Source organism: Sphaerodactylus townsendi, linkage group LG01 (assembly GCF_021028975.2).
Source record: "Sphaerodactylus townsendi isolate TG3544 linkage group LG01, MPM_Stown_v2.3, whole genome shotgun sequence".
In the NCBI taxonomy this organism is placed as follows: domain Eukaryota; kingdom Metazoa; phylum Chordata; class Lepidosauria; order Squamata; family Sphaerodactylidae; genus Sphaerodactylus; species Sphaerodactylus townsendi.
This window is the reverse complement of record NC_059425.1, coordinates 146,486,040-146,513,416: the sequence shown is the minus strand read 5'-3', so window position 1 is coordinate 146,513,416 and position 27,377 is coordinate 146,486,040. Positions and strand designations below refer to the sequence as shown.

At 40.3% G+C, this 27,377-nt stretch overlaps 1 protein-coding gene and 1 long non-coding RNA gene across 2 annotated transcripts in view; one reads left to right on the top strand and one right to left on the bottom strand.

Annotated features, from left to right (window-relative positions):
- LOC125432643 overlaps positions 1-26,669 on the top strand; it is an 85,710-nt gene extending 59,041 nt beyond the window's left edge. The window contains exons 2-3 of the long non-coding RNA XR_007244514.1: positions 19,927-20,067; positions 26,348-26,669. This is a non-coding gene — a long non-coding RNA (uncharacterized LOC125432643). The remainder of the gene's footprint in view (positions 1-19,926; positions 20,068-26,347) is intronic.
- The window catches only part of LOC125432636 (protein eyes shut homolog), a 300,627-nt gene that overhangs the window by 96,259 nt on the left and 176,991 nt on the right, over positions 1-27,377 (bottom strand). The gene's annotated exons all lie outside the window — the stretch shown is intronic.

Genomic DNA, 27,377 nt, shown 5'->3' with positions numbered 1-27,377 from the left:
CAGAGCGTGGAACCATTATCAAGTAAAGAAACTACTGTAAAATACTCCACTTGTTTACTGAACAGCAGCAGGAACACTGAAAGCAATTCAGATGAATGGGGTCAGAGTCACAGGTAAACCTGTCTCACTAATTCCATGCACACGAGAGGGATAACTGAGCTGTTGAGCAACTGTCTGTTAAACAGTTTGCAATGGTGTAGAAGCTAGGAATTTAACCTTAGACTGTCTAGATGCATGCTGGCTGCTGTACTTGTTAGCTGTGTCATAGCTACAGTACACCATAGTGGCTTTCTCCTCTGTTGTACAGCAACGCGCAAAGGGAGATACTAGGACAGTAACAAGAAACATTTCTTACATTAAGAACTAAAGCCATTAGCATCTTGCACACAGTGGTCATTGTAAGCAGTATCTTCTCACATAGGGAACTTGCCAGGTAAACAAAAAAATTGGGGGGACAGGTGTATATTGTATAGATGATTCAATATGGTAGCGAGGTTTTAAAAACCACATCCCTCCTGTCAAGAATCTGCAATCTGTTCCCGCCACCCACAGATGAGTGCTGCTGATACATTATCATATATGGTAGAATCCTTAGAGTAGAAACTCCACCACCAGTTACATGTTTTTATTTTTGCTATGAACAACAGCATGTACAACAGCCCCAGTACTTACAGATATGTGAAAACCAACATAATAAATAGCACACCGCACTTCTGCATAGGGTTTCCATCTTCAATATAGGAGAAACCATATATTGCGGAATATATAAATATTTGTACCTATGACATTGGAAATTTCTATGACAATATTTTACTTATAACCCAAACATTGGGCAGGATTCCTGAAATTAAGTCAGCAAGTGTATCAAGTTTTTCAAATTCATACATTCAGCAGATCACAATTGACAGAAAAATGATTGATTTCCTGGTACAGCATGAAGGCATTTTAAGTTGTATTTTTCATAATTAACCTTAAGCCATATGAAATTGACATGACCTTATGCTAAAAACTGAAATGATTGCAGTGACCAATAATTTACTTCGATAGTTACCCAAGGCAAAACTTAACAGTTGCATATTCTGTGCTATCAGTTTGTTTTGATGCTGAAAGCATTTTTGTGCATCTGGCAGACAAATCTGCCACAAATTTCAGTCCTATTTAAAAACGAGCATGTATTTTCTTCCAAAACAAATCACAGATTTCTAAGGAAGATGGGATTTATGTGTCAAGTACATAATATATTTTCTATTACTCATCAAAAATAATAAAGTAATTAAAACTATAGTATGGAGGTTGAGTCCTATGAAATCAAAATATTGTTCTTAATTCACAAAATTTCATTGCACAAAATTTCATAGGCCACTTAGAGCCCACCCAAATCCATAGGCTGCGGGTTGGGGCACTGATACAGTGCCACCCTGTCACTTCAAAAAGGACTTCTCGGTGGCATGGGGATCAGGGAAAAGCCCTGGATCTCTCCACTTCTGAAAAGCCCCATAGGACTGAATGGATGTATGCTGAAAAGCCCCATAGGATTGAATGGATGCATGATACAGAAAGTGTGGTGTAGGTCCGAGGGCTGGTGTGCCACACAACTGGTCCTAAACTCTGGGAAGGAGACAAGTAATGTCAGCTGAGCCTCTGGGAATGCCCCAGCCTGCCCCCATAACTGGTGTCCAAACAGGATGCCAGCATAGCCCTGCCACAGCCTGATCTTCCAGACTTTGGATGGGGTTGTTAACCATTTGAAACTTTTTTTTTTGCATCTTTCTATCCTGTGGCAGCACTTTTTCAGACAGGGAAGACACATTTAAGATTGTGAACATTTATTCTTCCAGTTCACTTTCTAAGTCACCTAGCCCTGGTAAACTATTTCTGATCTTCTCTAACCTAAAAAACCCTATGATGAGACTATCTGAAATGGAAGAAGTTATAGCGCTGGAAAACAGGACCCCAGGTCAGATGGTATTCAGCAAGCTATTGGGAAGATTCAAAGACAAGCATGAGTAGCACTGCTCTAAATGGTGCAACTGGATGAAAGCTGAAAGGGGGTTCGTTTGTTGATATGTCAAGAGAAAGTCCAAAGCTGCTCAACACATATAACAGAAACAGGGAATGTGAATTAAGGTAAACTCAAAATTTAAAAAATGAGAAAAGGAACATGTAAAAATTACGATCCTGGAGTAAGTGAACTAAAGTGTATTGGGTTAGGACATTTTCAGTCTTAGTATGAAGGATTTCATTCAGAAAAAGAAATGGAGTTGCTCTAATAGTGAGGCAAAATGTAGCACAAGCAATCAGGAGCTATCATACAAAGTATGACGAAATAATCTCAAACAGACTGTATGGAAAGCCTTTCAACATAATCATCATTCATGTTTATGACCAAACCACAGATGTTGGAGGAAGAAATTGAAAGCCTTTATGCATATGTCCAGGAAGAAATTGATCACACAGCTAAACAAGATGTGCTGCTAGGAGACTGGAAATTAAATGTAGGAAATAAAATAGAATCCAATATTGTTAAAAGATTTGGGCTAGGAACCCAAAAAGAAGCAGGAGAATTCTGTGAAGACAACAAATTGTTCATTGCAGACATTTTTCAGGCAACCAGGTATACATGGACATCACTGGACAGCCAACACAGAAATCAAATAGATTGCACAAATGGAAACCGAAGATGGAGACACTCTACTAGGAGCTGATGGTGATACAGACCATGAATGGTCAATACTGAAAATTAGAGTAAAGCTGAATAAAAACACCCAGACATTCACAATGCCAAAATACAATCTAAACAACATTCCTGAAGAGTTCAAAGACCATATAAAGAACACATTTGCATTACTAAGCTCAAGTGAATGTGAACCAGAAGAACTATGGGCTGACAACAGACATATTGTCAAGGACGGATGAACAAAAACTATTTATGTAGCCAAAATAAATGAATGGATGACTAATGAAGCTCTTAAAATTGCTACAGATAGACAAGAAGCAAAAATAAAAGTTAACAAATACAATCAGAGGTCTAAATGCAGTGTTTCAGTGACTTGCAGGTAGAGACAAAGAGAACTTCTATAATAACCAGTGTAAAAAAACAGAACAATAAAAAAGCCAGAACAAAAAAATCTGTTTGACAAGATACAAGGAAATTCAAGGGAAATCTAAAGCATAGTTAGGCATACTTAAAGATCAACATGGAAACAGGTTATCTGAACAGGAAAAATAAAGAAAAGATGGACATAGTACATTGAAGAACTATACAGAAGAGATGAAAGGATGACAGATTCCCTCCCAGAAAAATCTTTTGAAGAAGAACCTGCAGTTTTAGAAAATGAATTGAAAACTGCGCAGAGAGCAATTGGGAGAAACAATTCACCAGGAGTAGGTGGGATATCAACAGAGTTATTTCATGCCACAGAAAGAATATGCCAACAAATACGGAAAACAAAACAATGACCCACACACTGGAAATGCTTGATTTACATTTCAGTTTCAAAAAGGCACTGTCAAAGACTGCAGCAACTGTTGGACCATTCTGTTAATTTCAGTAAAGCAATGCTAAAAATCTTGCAACAAAAACTATTACCATATATGAAACAAACAAAAAAATCACATGTTCAAGCTGGTTTCAGAAAAAAAGACTCTAGAGATCATATTTTAAATTTATGTTGGCTGCTGAACCATACCAGAGAATTTCAAAAGAAAATCAGCTTGTGCTTCATAAATTACAGCAAAGCTTTTGCCGGTGTGGATCACAAAAAGCTGTGGCTGGTTTTTAAGGAAATGTGCGAGCCACAACATCTAATGGTTTTGATGTGCAACCTGTACTCTGGACAAGAGGCTACCCTTACGACAAAATAAGAAGAATGGTTTCCAATTGTTAAATTTTCTATTCCTTGACTCCATCATCAACCAAAAGGAAGATTGCAACCAAGAAGAAAAGAAGAATAGTTAGGATTTATACCTCCCCCCTTCTCTCCTGTAAGGAGACTCAAAGGGATTTACAATCTCCTTTCACTCCCCCCCCCAACAAACACCCTGTGAGGTGGATGGGGTTGAGAGAGCTCCAAAGAGGTCCCCCAGCTGTTGTGTGGTGGAGTGCACAGGCTAATCTAGTTCCCCAGATAAGCCTCCACAGTTCAAGTGGCAGAATGGAGAATCAAACCCGGTTCTCCAGATTAGAGTGCACCTGCTCTTAACCACTTCACCACAGCTGCTTCAAGAAATCAGATTGAAAGTGAGAAATTATAAAGAAGCTACAAGAGATTTTTCAAGTGTAAGGAAGTTTTCCTGGCAATCAAGGTAACTCATGCCATAGTACTCCCCATTACTATGTGTGATTGTGAGAATTGGATAATGAAGAAAGTTAACAAGAAGAAACTTGATTCATTTGAAAGGAGGTGAGTTTTATTAATACCTTGTACTGCTTTGGATTGACTCAACAGAGGAAGACTTGAGCAAGGCATCTAACATTTTGGTGGTCATTAGCCATACAATCACCATGAGTCGGAAGAATCTTGACAGCATTTAACACAGACAATCCAGGAAAAAAGTTGTTCATTTAAAACATTTACAGGCTGCTTTTTCATATTACTTTGCACAGCTTTTACAAGCAGGCAACAGAAATAATCTAATCCAATCCATAGCAACACAGTCATAAATTAATGCTAGAAACACTGCAATGCAGTGTGATCTTGAACAACATGCATACATGTAATAATGGTGTTTTTTCGTTTCAATAGCAAACACTCCATATGCAGAACAGTTACAAGTGTTTGTATCATAACATCAGAGGTAACAGATTTTCCATAGCAACCCACTGTCTGAGGGATTGGTCTATAATCAATGATGGAATGATCCAGTGGTTTTGCATTCCAATTGTCTTAGAGAGATTGTGATCACAGTTCAAAACGTTAATGTATCTTCATCCTGTAGTAGGGCAGTTGCTTATAATGTATATAGGTTTTGATAATTTGTCAGCCTTTGTTTTGTCTATTCCTTCATTAACACTGTGAGGTAGCTTGTACATATATTCATTTTACAATTGAGGAGTTAACATTGAAAAATGATGATACCTATGATCACCCAGAGATTTTGTAGCTGAAATGGGACTTGAACTCAATTCAATACCTTCAGAATCCAATGGCTTTGTATTATTTGTCAGGTCACACTGAGTGACAGGCTGTGAGTACAACTGTGGTTAGACCAACACAAACGATATCCTGGCAGCTTTAAGCTTTAGCAAATATACAAACGTTTGTATATTGGCAGAAAAGCCTAGAGTCACCTTCTGATTAATTTCATTTCTGCATACAACTTGTTTAATCACACAGCACTTTAATATTTACTTAGTTAAACTGCCCCTCCCTCAGCCACTTTCAATTGTCACTAACTGTAGATATTTATTAGCATGAATAAGATTAGTTTTAGGCTTATGGCTGCTATTAAAAGAAATCTTCTTAAGCCAACTAATAGTGGGGCTTTTTTCAACTCGAATAAAACATTGGCCAAGGAAATGTTTTAACACACACCACAGAAGGTGGAACGAACAGCTCTTTGCAAGAAATGGAAAGTGCATTGCTGCCTGTTCAAATCACAAGGTGGCAGTAAAGATACATGGCAAAAGCAAAAAAACAAAAAAAGGAAATGCAAAATGCATTCTTTACGTCTCCCCACCACCCTTGCCAAATCTCTCCAGTCATTGAAAAGTCTAAGTTAAGCCCTAATTGACAGCATGATTGCTTCAGCTTCCTGCTTATATCAAGGGAAACGTGGCAAAGTATTTTAAACTGATTACACTTTTGACAATATGGATGAGGATAGGTCCTGAGACATACGATTTTCCTAACTGCACTCATGCATTATAATTACCTAATGTAATCATGTAAAAACCAGAGCATTCATGCTCGTGCAAACATACTTAGGAAAATTTTGTTTACATCAATTACATTTTTATACAGTGTTATCACCACAGCCATATTTCCTGGGGATTGCCATGCAGATCCAACAAAATTAAAATGTCAAATCAGCCAGCATAAAAAGTCAAGCACATACACAGCAGTCACAGACTCTGACCTTGTACAGGAAGAGCAGATACAGTGGGATACTGCACCTACCGACAGGGATTTCACAGTGGTAACCAGCTAAACCATACGAAAACTACAGCATCAGCCTAATCACACACCACTTGAAAGTATCTTGGCAATTTGTACTAGTAAGCTTGAGCTTTTAAATTTAGACTAACACACTAATTTCCACTCTGGCGTGACAAACAATCTATATCTGCTTAACATATCACTTGGGGGCACAAAATCAAGATGCTTTTACCTGTAAAGAGCTGATATTAAGGAGAGGATTTGAAATGACTACCATGGAACACTGAAGCGGTAGCTTCATTTACACCCTTGATTAAGCAGAGCAGTTGTCAAGGGTATGTCTAACCAGCTGTCAAGTAATATACGAGATTTTTCAAGAACAGTGATTTTACTATTGAGTGCACATGTCCTGTTCAGAAGTATAAGGATCTATAGTATGTATTTCAGATGTAACAAGCTCTTAACTTTTCCTCTAAAATCTCTATGGCCATGTGTAATTCCATCTTGGTTTCTCACTCTCCTAATAAAAAAGGAAACCTGCTAAAAGTAGCAGTATTATCATGGGCGTAATATTTTCACAAATGCAGCAGATTTTTAATGGGGGGTGATATATGGTTTTAAATGTGTTCTGGCAGCATTTTATTTTCAGTATATTTCTTCAACATTTTGCAGGTAGAATCTCTCACATCTATTTCAACTTGAATTCTACATTAATAGTTATGGGATTGGATGGTCCCAGGGTGTTGACTTGTTCAGTTGTATGAGATACCTTTCAGTTTATTTAGCCTGAGGGTGTAGACACAACTCTTGAAGGTTTGAGGGCTTACCACCTTGTATTATCCCCCACCCCCAGGATGCTTAAACCTGCTGTGTGGGATGGGTGGATGGCCTAGGAGACAGTAAAAGTCTCTTTGAGAGAGGTTGTTGAAGCTCCTGCTTGGAAGTGGAAAAGGAGTGTCCACTTCTAAAGAAATTCCCTCTTGCCCTGGAGAATTAAATAACTACTGCCCAGTCTTATCAGATAAGAGAGTTCCACCAGTCTGGGGTCAGGGCAAAAAAATCTCCTTGCCCTAGTCGAGGCTAACTGAACTTCTTTCGGGCCAGGGATCACCAGAAGGTTATTGCTTGCTGACCAGAGGGTTCTTCAGGGAACATAAAGGGAGAGGTGGTCACTTAGTTATGAAAATCTCAGACTGTTTAGAACTTTAATAGTAAGCACCAAAACCTTGAACCTACTTTAGTACTCCACCAGGAGCCAATGCAGTTGGCAGAGAACAGGTTGGATATGTGTCTGCCCTGGATTCCTGCCTAGGACCCATTCTACTGCATTTTGCACCAGCTGGAATTTCCAATCTAAAGGTGACTATGTATTGTCGAAGGCTTTCACGGCTGCATTCAACTGGTTGAGTGTGTCTAGACACAGTGTGTAACAGACTTCTCTCTGTGATACACCTCTGAAGATGCCAGCCACAGATGCAGGCGAAACATTAGCAACAAGATCTACCAGACCATGACCACACAGCCTGGAAAACCCACCACAACCAACTAAACTATTCTGCGGGTCACTGTGGTCAGGTCAGTTTGGGATGGGAAAAGCACCAATAGTCTCACCTGGCAGAGAAAAAAACCCCTGACTGACTTGAGCCTCCATTGTTAAGGAGGCATCAAGAATCATCCCAGAGCTTTTGATGGATGATGCAGCAGTTGCACACTATCAAGAGTTTGTAATTGGTCTTTCCCATCAGCTCCTCACCTCACCAACGAAAGGACCTCCATCTTTGCTGGATTTAACTTCAATTTTCATAACTCTTCCAACCATCCCACCACAGCCTCTAGGCAACTGGTCAAAATTTCCGGGCTAGAGTCCGTCCGTCTGTCCATCCATCCATCCATCCACAGATAGAACTGTGTGTCATCAGCATACTGAGGGCATCCCTGCCCAACCCCCAGATCAACCTGGCTAGAAGGCACATATAGATGTTAAACAATATGGGACAGAGAATCACCCCTTGTGGGATTCCACTTACCAATGAGTGGCATGTGGACGAATTCTCTCTCACAGCTACCCTCTGGCCCCAACCCTGGAGAAATGAGCACAGCCACTACAAGGCTGTCCCATTAATCCCAGTGTCAGCTAAGTAATTGGTCAGCCAAGCTGAATGCTCCTGATAAGTCAAGCAATATCAGCAGCACTGACCCGCCTTGGTCCAAATATCTTTGGAGGTCATCCTTGAGGGCAACTAGGGCCATCACTGTCCCATGACCAGCACAGAAAAGAGATTGAAATGGGTCTGTACAAAAATGCTTCATTCCAGACAATACAGAAGTGCAAATTCAATTCAAATTCTATTTGAATTAAACAGCTAGACAGTTATGAATGTTCATTTGAATTTTAAAGAGCCATATTTATCATATTGGACCCTATGGCAGTGACATTCAAAAGTTAAAAACAGTGAATGTCATTTCTGGGCATATTTCCTCCTGTAGTACACCTGTATTACTGATTTAACATATTACCTTACCTGCATCTGTTAAGTTATTCTGCTCCCATTTTCCCATGACATTCTTTTGCTCTTTGTCTAAAATTCAGTTAATTAGCTAGTAATCATTCAACACTGGCCTGAGGTATAGATCCTTATATTATTTCTTTAAATCTTATTTTCTGTTATGTTTGTCGTTTACCATTCACACGTTCAAACCACAATAGATGACAGAGCATTCAGGGTCAATGTACCAACATAGCTAAAGGCTATGTATAGTTATATGGATGCTACATAAAATTGCTGGTAATCCTTTAGATTTGCCAGCAACTTGGAGAAAAACCTCTTGGCCCTTTAATAGAAGCTTGATGTGTGGAAATGGACAGATGAAGCTTTTCATGGCACAGAGGTAAATGACATCATTTTACAGAAGCAGGATTCTCCAGATGGTTGGCACACCTATAATCATTCTACTTCATTTCTTCTTTTTTCCCCATATACATTCTAGTCCATTATTCTGGAATGTGGGTGACATTCCAGAAGACATTCCAGTCAGATGAAACCCTTTTAGCTCAGTTTTATATAAAATTACAGAAGGTGTGGGGTGAGAGGGATAGCAAAGCAGAGATAGGTCACAATAAACCATGTGAGATTCTGTTCAGCTCTTTCCCCTCCCCCTTCTCTAATTTTCTGTAAACCTGAGGTAAAGGAATTTCTTTTTTTAAACATTGTTTCTGAAGAAGTGAGCTCTGTCTCATAAAAACTCAAACTGGAATAAATGTTGTTAGTCACTAAGATTTCACCAGACTTCTGTTCTGATTTGCTACAATGCACTAACATGGCCACGTCTCTGAATGTTACACAGGTTTCCCCTCTAAAGCTTTATAACTGGAGTAAAGGCACAAGTGGGAACTTGCAGGAGGTATCTCATTTCCTTCTTCGCACTATTTCCTCATTTTCTTTCCTGAAAGCCCCCATGGTTGCTCTTCTTTTTGTCCTTCCTTCTCTCTGTCTAGGGTTGCCAACCACCAGGTGGGGCCTGGAGATATACTGGAATCACAACACATCTCCTAACTATAATGATCACTTTCCCTTTCAAGCCACCAGCTCCAAGTTGAGAAATCATAAGGGCCACCATCCAAAGCACCATTTTCTATAGAGGAACTAATCTGTCATCTAGAGATCAGTTATAATTCTGGATGATCTCCAGCCCCCACCTTGGAGTTTAAGAATCCTAGCTCCTTGGAGGAAATGCCTGCTTTGGAGCATGAAGTCTATGCCATTACATTCCACTGAAGTCCCTTCCCTATCAGACCCCACCTATCAAGGTTCCACTCTCCAAATCTGGAAGGTTTGCAATCCTATCTCCTTATCCAACAGACAACCCTCTTATATTTGCCTCACTTTCTTAAACTTTCCTCAACCCTTCCCCCCCCCACCCCCCGCACAGGTAACCAGGCCTACTTGCATGGTAGGGAACACGCAAGATGGCACCGTATCCTCCTCCCTACACTGGTTAGGTTGAAAGTGTTTGACTGGTCCCAAATCACCCAGTAAGTTTCCATAGTAAGATGGAGATTGAAACTTTGGCCTCCCAGACCCTACTCTGAAGCTCTAACTGCTGCACCACACTGACTTTCATAGGGTGGCTGCTGTTGAACAGAAGCAAGCAGCCAGGCCTAGTTGTGTCATTCAAATTTGGTGGTATCATTTCACCCTGGGGTTGCTTCCTGGTCTAGGGATGTCCCAGAGTTACAAATGAATTCCAAATAACATAGATGTGCCATACAGGATAAAATGGCTGTTTGGAGACTCTCATATGCATCTGAGGCCGCTTCCCAAAGGCCTTCCTCAGACATCACTGTAAAATCTCTAGGAATTTCCCAACCTGGCACTGGCAACCCTAGCCAGACCTGGCCTAAGTGAGTTCTCCTTCAAAGGCAAGACAGACCTGGAAAGAAGCCTGTCCCCTCCCCCTACCTTTTACTCACAGAAACCAAACCTAGAATACTAGTAAAGGACATTCAGGAAAGTCATTGCTTAAAGCTACAGGTGCTCCTCTTATAATTTTTGGTTTTTTAGACCCCCAAATGTATGTTTTTGTTTTTAATTTCACATTGTTTCTTTGCTACTAAAATCTGGGTTCCAGTAGATATAAAAAATGTTAAGTTTACGCCATGGCAAAATGAATGCAGTAGATGTCTGCATAATTTTTTTAAAGGTCTGCATGAGATGCCTAAAATAACTGATCTAGTAAAGAGATTTATCAAGGGAGAAATGCTGAGTGTCTCGTGGAATGGTCCTTCAGCCTCCCAGTGGGTTTAGTGGTATATATCCACAACATTCTCATGTATTCCCTATCCTTCTAATTAAGAAATCATTTGTCCTGAAACCCAATACAGAACATCTGGTGTTCAGGGGAGCTCCAGCCAACTGTCAGACTCAAATGCGAGATGGCAATTATTTCATTAGTGTAAGTGGAGTATAATGATGAGCACTAATTTAGCTACAAGGGTCTACACAGGCATTAACAATTAATGCTTACAAAGTTACAACACAGAGTTTATTATTATTCTCGGCCCCCTCCTTCCCCTTGCATCTGCTCATTTTTTTTTCTGATGGGCAATTGAGTCAACAAAGAATACTTTAGTCCCACTTGATCCACAACAGCCCTTTAGAAGTGTGAAGACTTGTGGAAGGTGGAACTAAGGCAGAATCTATATACTAATAAGTAAAGTAGGCCAATGTACTGTCGAAGGCTTTCACGGCCGGAATCACTTGGGTGCTGTGTAGTTTCTGGGCTGTATGGCCGTATTCTAGCAGCATTCTCTCCTGACGTTTTGCCTGCATCTGTGGCTGGCATCTTCAGAGGATCTGATGTTGGGAAAGCAAATGGAGTATATATATATCTGTTGGAGTGTCCAGGGTGGGTGAAGAAACATTGTCTGTGAGTAACAAAGAAGGCAACCAGGTCAATAGTTGAGGGCATCTGAAAAGAAGTATGAGTAACAATGAAGTCTATAGCATGGGAGTAACAATGGAGATAGCAAGGTCACTGGTGGGAGCATCTGAATAGAAGTCCAGGATACTTCACCTACCCTGGACACTCCAACAGATATATATACTCCACTTGCTTTCCCAACATCAGATCCTCTGAAGATGCCAGCCACAGATGCAGGTGAAACATCAGGAGAGAATGCTGCTAGAACACGGCCATACAGCCCGGAAACCACACAGCACCCAAAGTAGGCCAAATTTGAGGGTACTTAAATCCAGTGACTGGAGCTGTGAACAAGCAAGACAGATCATTCTACAAACCTGAAAAGGGCCCCAGGTTTGCAAGAAAATGTGAAATTTAAAACAATAACAAAACACTGGGTTTTTTAAAAACCTGAATATGTAGCTTTAAACAGTAGAGTGCCTTCAGGCTTGATTCTCTCAGTAAAAGGCAGGGGAAGGGTACAGGGTCCTTTTTAGACCTATTTTGGCCTTTGAGGGAGGACTCAGTGGGCCGGACCTGGCTAGGGTTGATCCAGGTTGGAAAATACCTGGAGATTTTGTGGTAGACTTTGAGAAGGACAGGGTTGAGGGAGGGGTGGGGCCTCATGCAAATATAATGCCATGGTGTTCACCCTCCAAAGCAGTTATTTTCTCCAGTGGGACAGATCTCTGTTATCTGAAATTCAATTTTAATTCGGGGAGATGTTGGCAGGTCGGCAACCCTAGGTCTGGAAATAACCGATGAGTGACTTGATACCACCCAACTTACATAACTCAACTAGGCTTGGCTGCTTACTACTATTCATCAACAGCCACCCTATGAAAATCAGTGTTTTACAGCAATTAGAGTTTCCAAGTGGGTTCTGGAAGACCCAGTTTCAATCCCCATCTTGCTGTGGAAGCTCACTGGGTGATTTTTGAACCAGTCACTCACTTTCAATCTTAACCTACATCACAGAGTTGTTGTCCGTATAAAGAGGAAAAGAACATAACATAACATGGCTCCTAGCTTGCTCACTGACATTTTATGTTGTACATTAAGCTGCCACAATGAAATCACAAGAGTGTTATCACAGCTTTGAAATCACCAAGAAAACAGGAAGTCAAGCAGGACCTTTTATATGGCCCTTGATACCATTCCTAAGTGCGAGCTGGACCACAAATTTGGCATAAGTCAAGTTAAAGAGAAGGGGAATGAAAATATTGGGTGAGAACATTGGAAGTTATGAAGCTGTTATACACTGAATCAGACCACTGTATTTAAACTTTAGTTCACTTCTTTCTATTTTGACAAGCAGTGGCAGAGAAAGGTCATTCCCAACAATAGTTTCTCAAGTTTATTTAATTGGATAAGCTGAGTTTGTTTTATCTTCTATTTTGTCTGAAGTTCCGAAGTTATTGTATCAATTGTTGAGTTGCACCTTTACAAACCTTTCTTCAAAGGTGCTGCTTCCTTGATACTAATTCAAACACTATATGTAGATATAGCTTTGAAAAAAAATGAAAGTACTACAGTATTTGTCTATTACAGCCTCTGAACAAGGTGTCCCAGATTCAACCTCTGTTGCGTCAACCACAGTCTCAACCACTGTAGAACATGTCATATCCTTCAATAAATCTGAGACTGGTAATAAAAGATTTTTGAAGATTCAACCAGAGAAATTCATTCCTTTGCTTTCTCTAATATTTGCAGTTCAGTATGCATTCACTGAAAACATTATAAACCAGATTTCTGATATTATATGATTTTTCCTTAATTTCTAAAAATGCATATTCTAATGGAATCAATAGATATCAGACAAAAATAACCACATCTATTTAAACAAAATTATACATGTAGTTATCATGATATTTTAAAATACAAAGTCACAATATCTGAGATATGGGAGATCTATGGCCCACTCTGCACGGGCCATTAAACACAGGTTTAGAACAGGAAAAATCCGTTTTGGAGGCCCTTCGCACAGATCCCACCCAGAGGTGGAATCCAACCAGTTCTCACCACTTCTTTAGAAGTGGTTACTAATTTTTTCTGAGTGCCGAGAAGGGGTTATTAAAGCAACCTCCCTGCCCAATAGGGGCTGGAGGTGCGTGTGTGCGGCGGCGACACTGTTTGAATCCCACCACCATCTGAACCTGTTATTAAAATTTTTGGATCCCACCACTGATCCCACCCCTAAAGCAAGTTTGCCCCATGTTACTTCCCCCAAACTGGGTTTTTTGGGGAATCACGCTATTCACAAGTCTTTTGAAAAATCCTCGGTTGCAGCTGCTTGTGAGCGAATGGCTGGGCAGGAGGCACTTTATTCGGCTGCACTTTCCTTTAAAAAATTTTTTTTTGCGTCTTACATCTGCACAGCCACACAGGTGCAGATGGTTGTATCATGATATTGTGAGACATCAGCATGGCTGTGGAGGTTCATTTGTGCGTGCTTGAATAGATATGCATAGGTAGGAGGAAAAAATAGACCTCCATGTGAAGATGTGACAGCAACCTGCATTGTTTTCCATGGGTTCCAATCCAATCCATGGGTTCCAACCTGCATTGTTTCCATGGGTGCCTGCAAAGATGTATGTGAACGCGAAAAAAAAGAAAGCCCACTTGAGTCTCCTTACAGGATAGAAAGCGGAGGATATAAATCCAACTCTCCTCCTCCTCCTCCTCCCAAGGCTTAATTAAAGTTCAACACAACTCAGAAGCTCCGATCTTGGATTTCCCATGTCACATCAGCTCTCTCATACAGTGCTTCTGCTAGCAAAGCAAGTATAACGTGCCTTTGAAACAGTAGCATAATATTATGGTTTGCATCAATTTGCTGGAATGCCAATTACTATGCTACATCCTAAGTGCTGAATCTATACAACACTTGATGCATTAAAGTTAATAACAGTGCAACCCACTTGTAATGAAATTGCTCAGGAGACTGAAATTTATTAAAGACAGATCATTCTGAAATCTATTATAGCTGCGACTCTTACCTCTGCCCCCTTATTATCAGTACCATTCATCACAATCCTCAAATCTTACAACCCTGCTCAATCATCTGTTTACCTTAGTCATTATTTTATTATGATGATTTTAAGTTCCACATTGTATAAACTGGCCAATTGAAAAGAAAATCGATGCATTCAGAAGAAGGCAGTTTGGAAAACAATACTAGTACTAGGGAGCAGCAGTGGCGTAGTGGTTAAGAACAGGTGCATTCTAATCTGGAGGAATCGGGTTTGATTCCCTGCTCTGCCGCTTGAGCTGTGGAGGCTTATCTGGGGAATTCAGATTAGCCTGTGCACTCCCAGACATGCCAGCTGGGCGACCTTGGGCTAGTCACATCTTTTCGGAACTCTCTCAGCCCCACCCACCTCACAGGGTGTTTGTTGTGAGCGGGGAGGGGCAAGGAGATTGTAAGCCCCTTTGAGTCTCCTACAGGAGAGAAAGGGGGGATATAAATCCAAACTCTTCTTCTTTTTTAGCAGGGTAGAAGACTTCTCAGTTTCCCGGGTAGGGACACAGCTTTGAATCTGACCCAATCCCATACTTTGTAAGCTATTAAATTATTTCAGTATGAACATTTCCAAAAACCATATGCCATCAACACTTAATCATGTGGCATGTGGTTTTTGAAAATATATTTTTCACTCATAATAGTCTAAATATCAGTCAATGGACGAGAGGATGAAAGATTTAATGAACTCCTTCACTGAAACAAATAAATATTTTATTTGTGTATCAGTGGAAGTATTTCCTCTGCTGTGTTCTCATAAGTTAGACTGAGTGGATGACTGGCTCAAAATCACATAATGTGTTAGGGGTTGCCAACTAACAGTTGGGAAATTCATGGAGATTTAAAGCCTTGGGAACGTGGGGTTTAAGAAGGAGAAGTAATTCTGAAGGGAATACTGCCATGGAGTCCACCATCCAAAGCGGCCATTTTCTCTTGGGGAGCTGATCACTGTCATCTGGACATCAGTTGCAATGTTGGTCCCATGTGGAGAATGGCAGCCCGAAGTGCATTTCATGGCTAAGTGAGGAGGTGAATGCTGGTCTATCCAATCTTAGACCAACACTCTTAACAACTACACTACTCACATACTTGATACTCGGTATGAATCTCCAAATGCATTCCATAATCCAGAGCAAATACTGGCTTCTCTGATACCCTAGCTTGAAAATGTGGAAGGATTTGCTTGGTTGAAGTAGGTTCAGGACAATAGAGTGACTTCACTTCCCATATTTAGGAAACCAGCTTTATCTCCTCTCTCTCTCCCCCTCCCTCCCACATCCTTCACAGAAACAAACCAACAAAAATAGTAGACAGGAATATTCCTATCTCCTCAATTTCTTTTTTTCTAAAGCAGATTTCAAGATACCCCCAAATCTCCCTCTTTGTAACTGCTACTATTTGAGCCACAGTCCTCTGCACACCCCCAAATACAAACAGCTGAAGACAGAAATATTCTTAGTCCCATTTTTATCCCTCTCCAGCAGGTCCCAGGATACCAAAACAAACTTAGCTTCCCCCATTTGAGTCCAGGCATCTGCTCCTCCCCCCATACACATACAATTTCCAATATTTGGGCATAGGGACGCCAACCTCTGGGTGGGAAATGAGGATATCCCAGGATAACAGCTCATTTTCAGACTACAAAGACCATGGAAAAAATTGATGCTTTGGAGGGTGGACTCTCTGGCATTGTACCCCATTGAGGTTTATGTGCACCCCCTCCACCCGACTCCATCCCCAAATCTCCAACCTGGACCTGGCAACCTTACACCCCATCCCTTGTCAGTAACCAGAGGGGACCATACAATCCTATTTGGGCAATAGGTCCTTCTCCCAAACACATCAGTTTCACCAAACACATAGAATGGAACTACCTATATCTTTATTGAAAAGAGGGCCTAGGTAGTAGAATAACCTTGCCACCTCTGGTGAACAACTTTTTCTCCTATTACCACATCTCCTATTACCACAATATGTCTTTCAGATGTATTTTAAGATGCATCTGGACTCTCTAATGGGTTGGGGTCAGGACATGCATCCAGAAGCCCAAACAAATTGAGGTAATTAAGTACTGTCAATGGTAAACCTCTTTTCACTTTTACAGCCTGACTAGCTTGGAAAACTGACTATTGCTAATGTGGGTGGGTTAAATAGATATATGGTTTAGGGGTCTTTACCAGGCTAGTGTGTAGTTCAAAGTGCCTCTCATAGGGCTACCAGTAACCAAGAAACAACATTCTAAAGTATGTTATTTAGGGAAGAGAGATTGAAAAGGTAATCAAGCATAGGAACAAGTGAAATTGTGTTCAGAAGGATGTTAAAAGAGAAAGAAAAAAAGAGAGTGGCTTACAAACTTTTCCTTCTTCCTACAATAGTTAACTGGTGAGGTGGGTGGGGCTGACAGAGTTCTGAGAGAACTGTGGCTAGCCCAAGGTGATCCAGAGGGGAAACAAAGACAGTTCACCAAATTAGAGTCTGCCATTCTTAACCACTACACCATGCTGGCTCAGTGACGGAGCATCAAGTGAAAGAGAGCCAAGCCTCTGACTGAATCAGAATTCTGTATCAGGGAATGGCCATGAGTAGAACTAGGGGAAGACTGGGAGAGAGAGGGTTTTAAAGAAGGGGAGAGAAAAAGGAATGAACAAGAGAAGGCATATATCTGACCTCAGTCTGCTGAGCTGGTAAATTGTTTTGATGATCTACAGGTTGGTTAGGGGCTTTAGGCAAACTTTCAAAGGTCCCAAGGGGGAACCAATAAGAAGGCAAGTCAGTGAAGGAGTGCTTCTCTGGGGCAAGGAAATGTCCCAAAGTGCCAGAGAAAGAAAGCACAGTTTCCAGACTCTACACAAATGGAAAGGATTTAATTTTAATTTTAATTCTTCAATTTATAAACCACTCTCCCCAGATGAGCAGGGTTCAGAGTAGTGTGCAATACATACAATGAAAATACAATTAAATATAAAAAAAATAAAATTACTATTCATACAGAACGGCACCCTTCCCTTTTTAACCCTGAGGGCAGGGTTAATAAATATAAAATCAAGAAGAACATAAGACATAAAAAGTAAAGAATCATTAAAAACGTAAAAAGACATAAAAAGAGGAATGGCCACCGTTGCTGTCCTCAACCATGAGCCTGGTGGCACAACTGCACAGTTGTTTCTGGCAGATCAGTGATAGTTATAGGAGCCAGCTCAAAAGTGTATCAATGAAACCACTGTAAGATCCAGGAATTCAGGGTGAATCCAGGATAATCTATAGATTTCCTGTCTGACTGAGTTGGAAAGGGGCTTCACAGAAAGTAAGAAAAGGTGTTTGCATTCAGATAGGGTCGGCAAAAGGGGTGAAGGGTGGAAGCGTCACTGTGCCTGAGGCAGACCAGGAGGTTAGGAGACAAGGTTAATCAAGCTCACCTGGGTGATTGATATTAATTAGATCTTTCACTCAAGAAGACTTGCATTTGCTGATGAAATTGGCATTGGCAGTTGGTTGCGAGCCCTTGTGGAGATGGGCAGGGATGCAAATATCCCATCAAAGAATCAGTCCATTGGCTAAGGTTTTGGACATCATTAGCATAGCTGTAGAGAACCCTGACCTCATCTCCTCCAAAGAAAGGCATTACTAGCACTGAAAATGGGTATCATCCCAGACAGTACTAGCTCCTGAATTTCCCCTCCCACTTTACAAAAACAAGCAAGGCCAGCCATGTGCCTCCTATGAACTTGCTACGTTGTTAGAAGGAAAAATAGGACTGACTAAACTTGAGAACCTGACATCCTAAGCAACTTCATGGCCCATTATGTATGGAATGCTTACCTTGGGGCTCTTCTTTGTGCAGTGGGCTTGTGATGGGCTCTCCTTGTGTTCCTCTGTTTACACACAAGGAGGCAATCACTCCTGCCATGGAGTTTTTGTAATGATAACTCTCCCGGACTTGATTCCCTTAATTCCGACCATTAAGTAACCCTTAAAGGTACAGATCTTATTAACCCAATAGTCAAGATTACTGGCTTAGCCCTTTAAACTTTAAACTTAGCCCTTATATCAATATTACTGTTTCAAAAATAATCCCCCCTCCTCCAAATGAAAGAGGCAAAGCAATTCCCTGGACCACAGGCTGCTAAAGAAGGGGACCACCCTAGACTGATGTTCTCTTGCCCTCCGCTCCACACCGCACACACACTTCCTGCTGCTTTTGCTGTTGTCAGAGGACAGAGAGGTTAGTTTCAAAGCACTATATTGATACTTTGATATATCAGTATGAGAATTAGAGGTTGGTGTGTTTTGGGTAAGCCCTTGTGAGTGAGCTTGAAGCAGCCAACTTGAAGCAGCCAACAACATGGAAAGGGGGATTGTTAGGAGAAAGATATGGATGTCAGTACAAGGGAGTGGGAAGGAAGGCCATGGGTAGACGAAAGATGTCCGGGGCAAAGCTGTGCTCACTGGCTAATCTGTCCTGCTCTGGCAGCAAAGGAATTTAAAATCATGCTAGAAGTGGTCTCGTTTGCCATGGAGAGAATAAAAAGTGAAAGCAGGGCTTGAGGAAATACATCAATAACAAAAATCTTGTCACAACGGACATTCGCTCCCATTGCACAGTGGACACCTTGTGCATAATTGGCCCATGATGCTACCTAGCAGATGGGGGTGGGGACATTGCCTCCAATGGAAAATAGTGGAGAGCATGGTAGCCCCACTGCTCCCACCACCATGAAGTTTGCCCCCATGCTTTGTAGTAATTAATTTGATAAACATACTTATTATCTCATTAAGGATTTTAGGTATTTGTGTGAGCAAAGTTCTACTAATTATATAAAAGGATATAGATACTGTTTGTATATGGAAGAAAACCACAGAAGCCTACAAAGTAAATTCTGGAAACTTTCCTAAGCACTTAATACACAGTTACTGTCTGAAGATCGTCAATTTATCTTCTTTAACAAAGTAGTTATGACAGCTGCTAAGTCATTTAGAATAGTCAACACTCTGCTCCAGTCCCCTGAAATGTGTATGATACATATTATGAGGGTACTACATCAATGGGGTCTTTCAAAATGTTTCTCTTGGTGTTCTTCTGACATTATTTAACATAAGAATGTATAGCTGTGATTCAGAAAAGATAATAGTTACAGCTACAGATCCAAATTACTTTGTGTAGAGTGGTCTGATAATACCCATCAATGAAGCTAAGAGTAGTAAATAGCATCTGATCTGGCACACCTCAGAATTTTTAGGAGTGGGGGGGTTGATATGAGCAAAGAAAAGGAAAGATGTACAAATTACTATTAGCATTTGTTGTACTGTACTATACTGAATCAAACATTGTTTCTTCCATATCTGCAGTTTTGGAGTTGTCCAGGCCACTCCACATGGATAATTTTCTAAACATCTGAACCATCTCATAGATCCACTGTATAAGTTTCACTAACTTTTATATTACTTTCGAGGATGGGGTCACACCACAAGACAGCACTGTTCAATGAGGTAAGATGATTTACCATTCTTAATTCTACCAACTACAATATTGTAACATTTACTCTAGAGTACACAAACTGAGCTATTTGCTCTCTGCCTTTATATTAAACTAAATAATGATGCAATTTTTCCTGGTAGCATCTCACTTCATTCTAGTGAATTATTAGAAAGAGATAAACCCATTTGCTCTCTGGTACAATAACCAAATGGTTGAACGTAGTTGCTCAAATCAGAAATTATTTATTAAAACATTTATAAGTCCAAACAATTGGGACCTAAGGTAACAGTTTAAAATTGATTAATCAAAGATAACATTAAAGATGTTGGATTAGGTTTAGAAAGACCTGGGTTTAAATCCCAACACTGCTATGAAGACATGAAGTTCACTGGATGACCTTGGATCCTTTTACTCAGCTTAATGAACCACACAAGTTCATTTTAAGGATAAAATGAGAAAGGGAGAACAGTATGCTCTGAGTTCCTCGCATGAAGGATGTAATAGTAATTACAAAAACAATAAAAACATCTAACTATAAAAACTGCCAACAAAAGCCTTATAAATGACACCCATAAATGATCCCAGCCCCTAAGAATCAGGGTACCGAAACCTAAAGAGAGTGCACAGTCCTTCCAAATTGGCAAAAGAGTTAGGATCTTCCTAAATTCTTCTGGAAATCTTTTTTCTATTCTGAAGAATCTTTGGATGCAGCTTCCCAGCTCACAACAGTTTATCGTACATTTCACCAGAGGAAGCTAATCCATGCGCACATTTGAATACTTTTTCAATTGGATTGAATGGCAGGCAAAACACAATAAAACAGAAGTCCAGAGGCACCTTAAAGACTAATAACATGCGCTTTCATGAATTAGAGCTCAAGTTCAGCGTATGCATCAAGCCACACTGACATGTATGTGACTGCCGGTTCATACAAATTTGCTACAGTTTCCAAAGCATTAAGTCTGCTTTTACAACAAATGTTTCTGTTGTGAACTTCAGTACAAATATAAATGTACATAAACCACTTTTTCATTAGCATAGAAAAGTGATCTTCATAGTCATGTTTTCAATGTTCATACAGAGAAGAATCTGTTGCACGTTCTAAACACATACCAAAACAAAAACCTGAACAAAACACCTAGCCCCCATCTGCACATGCAGAATAATGCACTTTCAGTCCACTTTCAATGCACTTTGCAGCTGGATTTGACTGCGTGGAATAGAAAAATCCAGTTGCAAACCATTGTGGAAGTGGATTGAAAGTGCATTATTCTGCATGTGCGGAAGGGGTCCTAGAAAAGCAGCATGTGAGGTTTGTGAGTATTAGCAAACAGGGGGAAATGTAACATGTTAAACAAACATGTTTCGTCTGGAATTTTCCCTACGAAAGATATATTTGGGAGAATATAAGCACCATTAGGTAGTGCCATACTCCCTCTATATGAAATACATTGGAGCAGCAGTGGCGTAGGAGGTTAAGAGCTTGTGTATCTAATCTGGAGGAACCGGGTTTGATTCCCTGCTCTGCCGCCTGAGCTGTGGAGGCTTATCTGGGGAATTCAGATTAGCCTGTACACTCCCACACACGCCAGCTGGGTGACCTTGGGAAAGTCGCAGCTTCTTGGAGCTCTCTCAGCCCCACCTACCTCACAGGGTGTTTGTTGTGAGGGGGGAAGGGCAAGGAGATTGTGAGCCCCTTTGAGTCTCCTACAGGAGAGAAAGGGGGGATATAAATCCAAACTCCTCCTCCTCCTCCTCCTTCTTCTTCTTCTTCTTCTTCTTCTTCTTCTTCTTCTTCTTCTTCTTCTTCTTCTTCTTCTTCTTCTTCTTCTTCTTCTTCTTCTTCTTCTTCTTCTTCTTCAAGTGGATGTGAAGTTTTGTACTGAGGATCCTTCTTCCCAGAATCTGAAAAAGTTAGCACCTTAAAACACTGTGAAGAAAATAAATTCAGTATCAAGATGTCTGCTTATTGCTATGGGTATGTATTTACTAAGGAAGTCATAAACTGGACCCACACCAAACTAAAATCCCTAGCGACTGGTTTTAATATTTCAGGGGCTCTTTATGAAATTAATTTCACTTTGCTCTGTAACATTATGACTGTTGTACTCTGTACGTTGAGAGTTGGATTTATTGAACAATATTTCACTAAAGGGACATGGTTGAGATGTTATATTTCATTTCCCAAGGATGCACAGAGGACATTAATCATGTAGATACCTTAAGTACAATGCAGTACTCAGAGTAAAGTTTCAATTTATCTGAATAAATATTTCTCGCTGACAAAAATTCATCTCAGATTAAACCGCTTCTTTCTGATTTGCAGCCATGGTTGGATTGGATGCAGAAGTTTAATCAGAGTCAATTTAACTTTTCCGTTTCTATTTAATAATTTGGTTTCACCAGGTCCCCTCTTGCTACTGCGAATTAGCTGGATTTGTTTTTCACAGCAAAGCTAAATTGTAGTTGGCTTGATCTTATTTACCTTTAAAGTGAACAATTTATATCTCAAATCCCATTTTTTTGGTATAAAATTAAATCGGAGAGAAGCAGACTAAGTGGTGCAGTTCTTTTTATAAAGCCATAGCAGTATAAACACAACCTTTGTTGGGAAACAAAAGATCTTGAATATATCTTCACAGACTGTAGTAATTTGTCACCAGAAAACAGATGGTGTCAATATATGCCCATCTTAATATGTGAAAGCACAGTGCATAATAGAGAAGTCTGGCTATTTCAGGAACTCCATATCAGAAGTGAAACTCAATATTATCAAATGGGATTTACAGACAAGTAAATTAGACATACAATTGCAGCCTAAATGCAATGAGACAGTGCTGTAGTTGGCATGTAGTGGGGAAAAGAAGGAAGGAAATGGAGTTATCAGAATATCTTAGTGAGAGAGCGTATCTAAAACTGTTGAACACAAGGGCATCTGCTCTCAAATCCAACACATACACAAATTCACCTAATATTCAATTCTTCCCTGATCATGTCTAGGTAATGGATACCCTTTATCTTTTCTCCCTACCACCTGTAGTCCCAGCTAGGACCCAAACCTCACATTCTTCCATAATTGGCTCTCTTTTTCATGTTCAGCATTGATCTGAAGATTATTCTGCATAGTGATGGTTTTGCCAAATTCCTTGTACAATTCACAGCTCAATAGTAACTTCATTTCAAAATCCTATTATTTCTATTTGTAGTCTATTGTAACATTTCCTCTTCCCACTTCATCCTAATGAGTATTTTTGTTCTCTAGTAGTTTCTCTCATGCATTGTATATACATATTTTTGGCAACTGAGAACTATTCAGTCTTACAGATCAAAAATAACTGAAGATCTTTGGTGTTAAAAGGTCCATAGTCTTGTTTGGAAAGTACCAAAGAAAGTTGCAGAGATGTGGTGATTGTAAACCAGAGGCTAGCAGCTGTAAGTCTGAAGCCGACTCCACACAGTAAATGTAAAGCAGGTTGCAGTCAGGATTAAGTAACCCGATTTCCTATTTTTGTGTTCGCATGCAGGCAGCAATTGGAGCCCACGGAAACAATGCGGGTGGCTGTCGTGCCTTTGCGCGGAGGCACGTCTATTTGTTTAAATTTACTTCCCACCAATGTGTAGCTATGCAGGCATGCAGAAATGTAGCTATGCAGGCATGCAGAAATGAACCTCCACAGCCATGGTGACATCTCACAATACCATGATGCGTGGCTATGCAGATGTAAGCCGTGATATTTTTTGAAAAGGAAAGTGCAACGGTATAAAGCACCTCCTGTCCAGCTGCTTGTTTGCAAGCAGCTGCAACCCGGGATTTTTCAAAAATTTTCAAAAAACCCAGTTTGGGGAAAATAACATGGAGCAGACTCGCTTTAGGGGCAGGATCTGTGCGAAATGCCCCCCCCCCAAAAAGAGATTTTTCTTCCTGTTCTAGACCTGTGTTTAATGGTCAATGCAGAGTGGGCCTGAGGCATGTACCTAGCAAAGTTCCTGGATTCCTCTTCATGTGCTGAAGGCAAAACAAAACATAAACAAGCATAGACTGGCTGGCTAATCTACATAGTACATGTAGCACAGTTTTTGCAGCAAAATGGTTGTAAGATGTCCCAGATTTCTTTCCAGAGAACTATCTTCATCTCTTTGCCAGCATGTACCATCATAGTTGTCTTTGAACATTACCAAATATACATTTACATTCTAACCAGGTAACATGCGGTTATATTACATAATTACCTGGAGGTGCTTCAAAATGAGTTTCTCAACATTTGCCCATGCCTATTAAGGGAAATTAATATGAGGCTGAATGCAGGGACTATGCACTGTGAAACCTGTCAATGATAAAATGTTAGTTCAAAATTGTAGCTGAAGAACGCGAGTAAGGTTAGATGAGGTGCACTGGCTTTGCACAGCTCAGCTTGAATTTAAACTGAGCAATTCTGTGCAGCTCCATTTGCTACTTAATGTAGCTCTAAAGGTGTTCTGGCCCTTTGGTCTTCTTGCATTTACAACACAACCTTCAGATTACTGAAGATTCTTTCTACTACACTCTAAGGAAGGGGCAAGATAGAGGAAAAGGGTAACTTGTCATATTTCTGCCTGCCCTTTATAGGGTTTTTTAACTAAATTTCATCCAATTAAAAATATAAAATAAAACTAAATTTCAACCTGTATTATGGCTGGGGACAACAAGTTCCCTTTAGACATACCCACAGTGCAATTCTAAGCAGAGTTCCACCCTTCTTAGTCAATTAACTTCAATGAATTTAGAGGGTTGTAACCTTGATCAGGATTGCCTTGTTAGTTTTTTTTAATGTCCTTCTCCCTATTAAAAACAGGCCTTCATGCCATAATCGCATACTGCTTTGAAAAATCCCTTCATTTCAAAAGATAGCCACTTTGAGAATACCAAACTAGTTGAATGGTTTTTGGAACACTGGCAATACTTACATCAATGAGGTACAACCCTGCCCCCCCGCCCCCCGTTCACATGAGAGATCTACTCATATAAACAGAATGATATAAGAATTACAATTCATGCAAGATCATGGCCCTTCTTTGTTGAAAAGAAAATTAGCATCTTGCAATACTTTTCTTTTCATGGAGCCACTATCTCTGTATAAATTTACAGTTCCCACATCACAAAAAGCTCGTTTTTTGTTCAATTTAAGTTGTGTACTGACATATCACGGGCCTGAATCTAATATCTTCTGGTCATGTTGTGAGCCATCATATTATCATTAAAAATAGATGAAACATTGGTACTTTCCTGAGGCTGCCTTACTCTTACTCTGTACCAATAGTGCTAGTAATCCCTGAGAATAAAGGCTAAGGGCCAGCATGACTCCATGGAGGGCAAAAAGACAATTGACAGATAAAGGTGAAAAATCAGAGAAACTGGACCTAAAGGCAGAGTTTATATCTTGGCACAATGCCACACAAGTATGTGACTTCACTAAAGAGCAAAGATAATGGGAAGTTGACCTTCTCATTATGGAATGGATGGAATGAATGCAGGAAATTCTGGCAAACTGCCCCTCCTGAGAATATGAAACCTAAAAACTGTAACACAAGTATACTTGTACATTGCCCAAGAAGCTTCTGCGTCGCTTCTTTTAAATTTGGAGTTTGGAGTCCAATAGTGAAATAAACTTGGTACTGAATAATGTTTAGGCATGTGAATAAGAAAAAAAAATCTGTTCAGTTAGTTTAGGATTTATAATGGTCTGCCGCTGTGATTATGGGGGAGGGGGTTGGGTGGGGGTGAGGAATGGGTTGTGAGTGAATTCGGACCTCAGTCCAAATACAAGCCATTGCTGGGTTTTACTTTCTTTACTGTTTGCCTTAATTTGTAGCCAGCCTACAGAAAGTCCACTCACAGTGCTTCGTTTTTCAAATGTGCAGCTACTAGTGCAGTGGCCTGTATTAACCTTCAAAGGAAGCCAGTTTAACAGCTTTCAATAAAATACTAAATAGTTTTCAGATCCACAGGCAGAAGTGTTTGACAAAGGAGAGAATCAGAGCCAGCTCAAGCAGCCAGCTGATTAAAATAATCAGCTGGCTCGATCTTCATGTGACATATGCATGCAAATTATCAATTAATAACAAGGTCTGACACAGGCTGAAAAGGCAAGGAGCTACCAAAGCAGGGTTGTACAATAAAAGATTTCGGGGGGAAAAAATCCCAACAATCTTTGCACTACCATTTATAGCAAGCAAAAGATCCAAGGTGACAATTCTTTGCATTCTGAATGCCCTTTAACATGTTCTTTATTTATCTCTTCTTTCTGTTCCTAGAGCCTGCCTTCTCCTAAGGTATGAGCAGCACTTCCAGGATTCATAAATGCCAAAGAAGATGAAAGAGAAGAGTTTAGGAGACTCAAGGCAGCTTAAAAACTTCCTCTCCCCACAACAGATACCTTGTAGGTGGGGCTGAGAGAGGGGATGCAAGTGGTATTCAAGAATACAGAGGGAAGTTGGAGCTCCTCTTTTTTTTCCAGCTCAGAATAATGAATAGAAATGTATTTTTTAAAAAAGAAAAACAATGGGCTGGAGGGCATGGCAACACTTCAGCACTTTTGGCTTTCATCCCCTCAAAGTATCCTGTAATCCTCTCACAAGCCATATTTTGTGCAATGCAGCACTACTGCTATTGTAAATAAACACATAATTCAACTAATAATTTGTCTTCCTGTATAAGCACATTAAAATGATGGAGTGACCATTCTCTAATCTAATGGCTGGGCGTTCCTAGCCAAGGGATGTCTCCTTAAATAGCTCTCTGCCTTCATGGGTAAATGCTGAAGTAAGAACTTCACCAGTAGATGTATATGGGTGGAATGCTTCTAGCTAGGTGAGATAAAGGTCTGGGTTGTTTGTTGACAAAAATTAGCCAAGGGTAGGGCATAACACAAGTGTAGCTGGGTGGAATGTGGGGGAGAAGCATGGATGAGATGAAAAGGCATGGCTAAACTGAAGGCAGGTGGAAGTAGGACTACAACATGGAAGGAATTATACAAAGAAAACTCTTTCCCCTTCACTAGGGCTGCCTGTTAATTGGCTGCAGTGGCAGATGTTTGGAGCCAATCATTACAAAAAATATATACCTTATACCTGATGATGATTTTTTCAAGGTATCTTTGGATAGTAGAAATATGACCTCCACATCCTGCCTATGCAATGTATGAAGAGGCAATAAAACCATGTGAATTCCAGCTGTCTGTAGAACCTGAATCTCACGAAGCTAAGTTTTTGTTCCCCCATTGTGCTTGATGCAGGAGTTCCAGTAATCAGATCTCTATACACATTTTCTTGTTTAACTAACAGC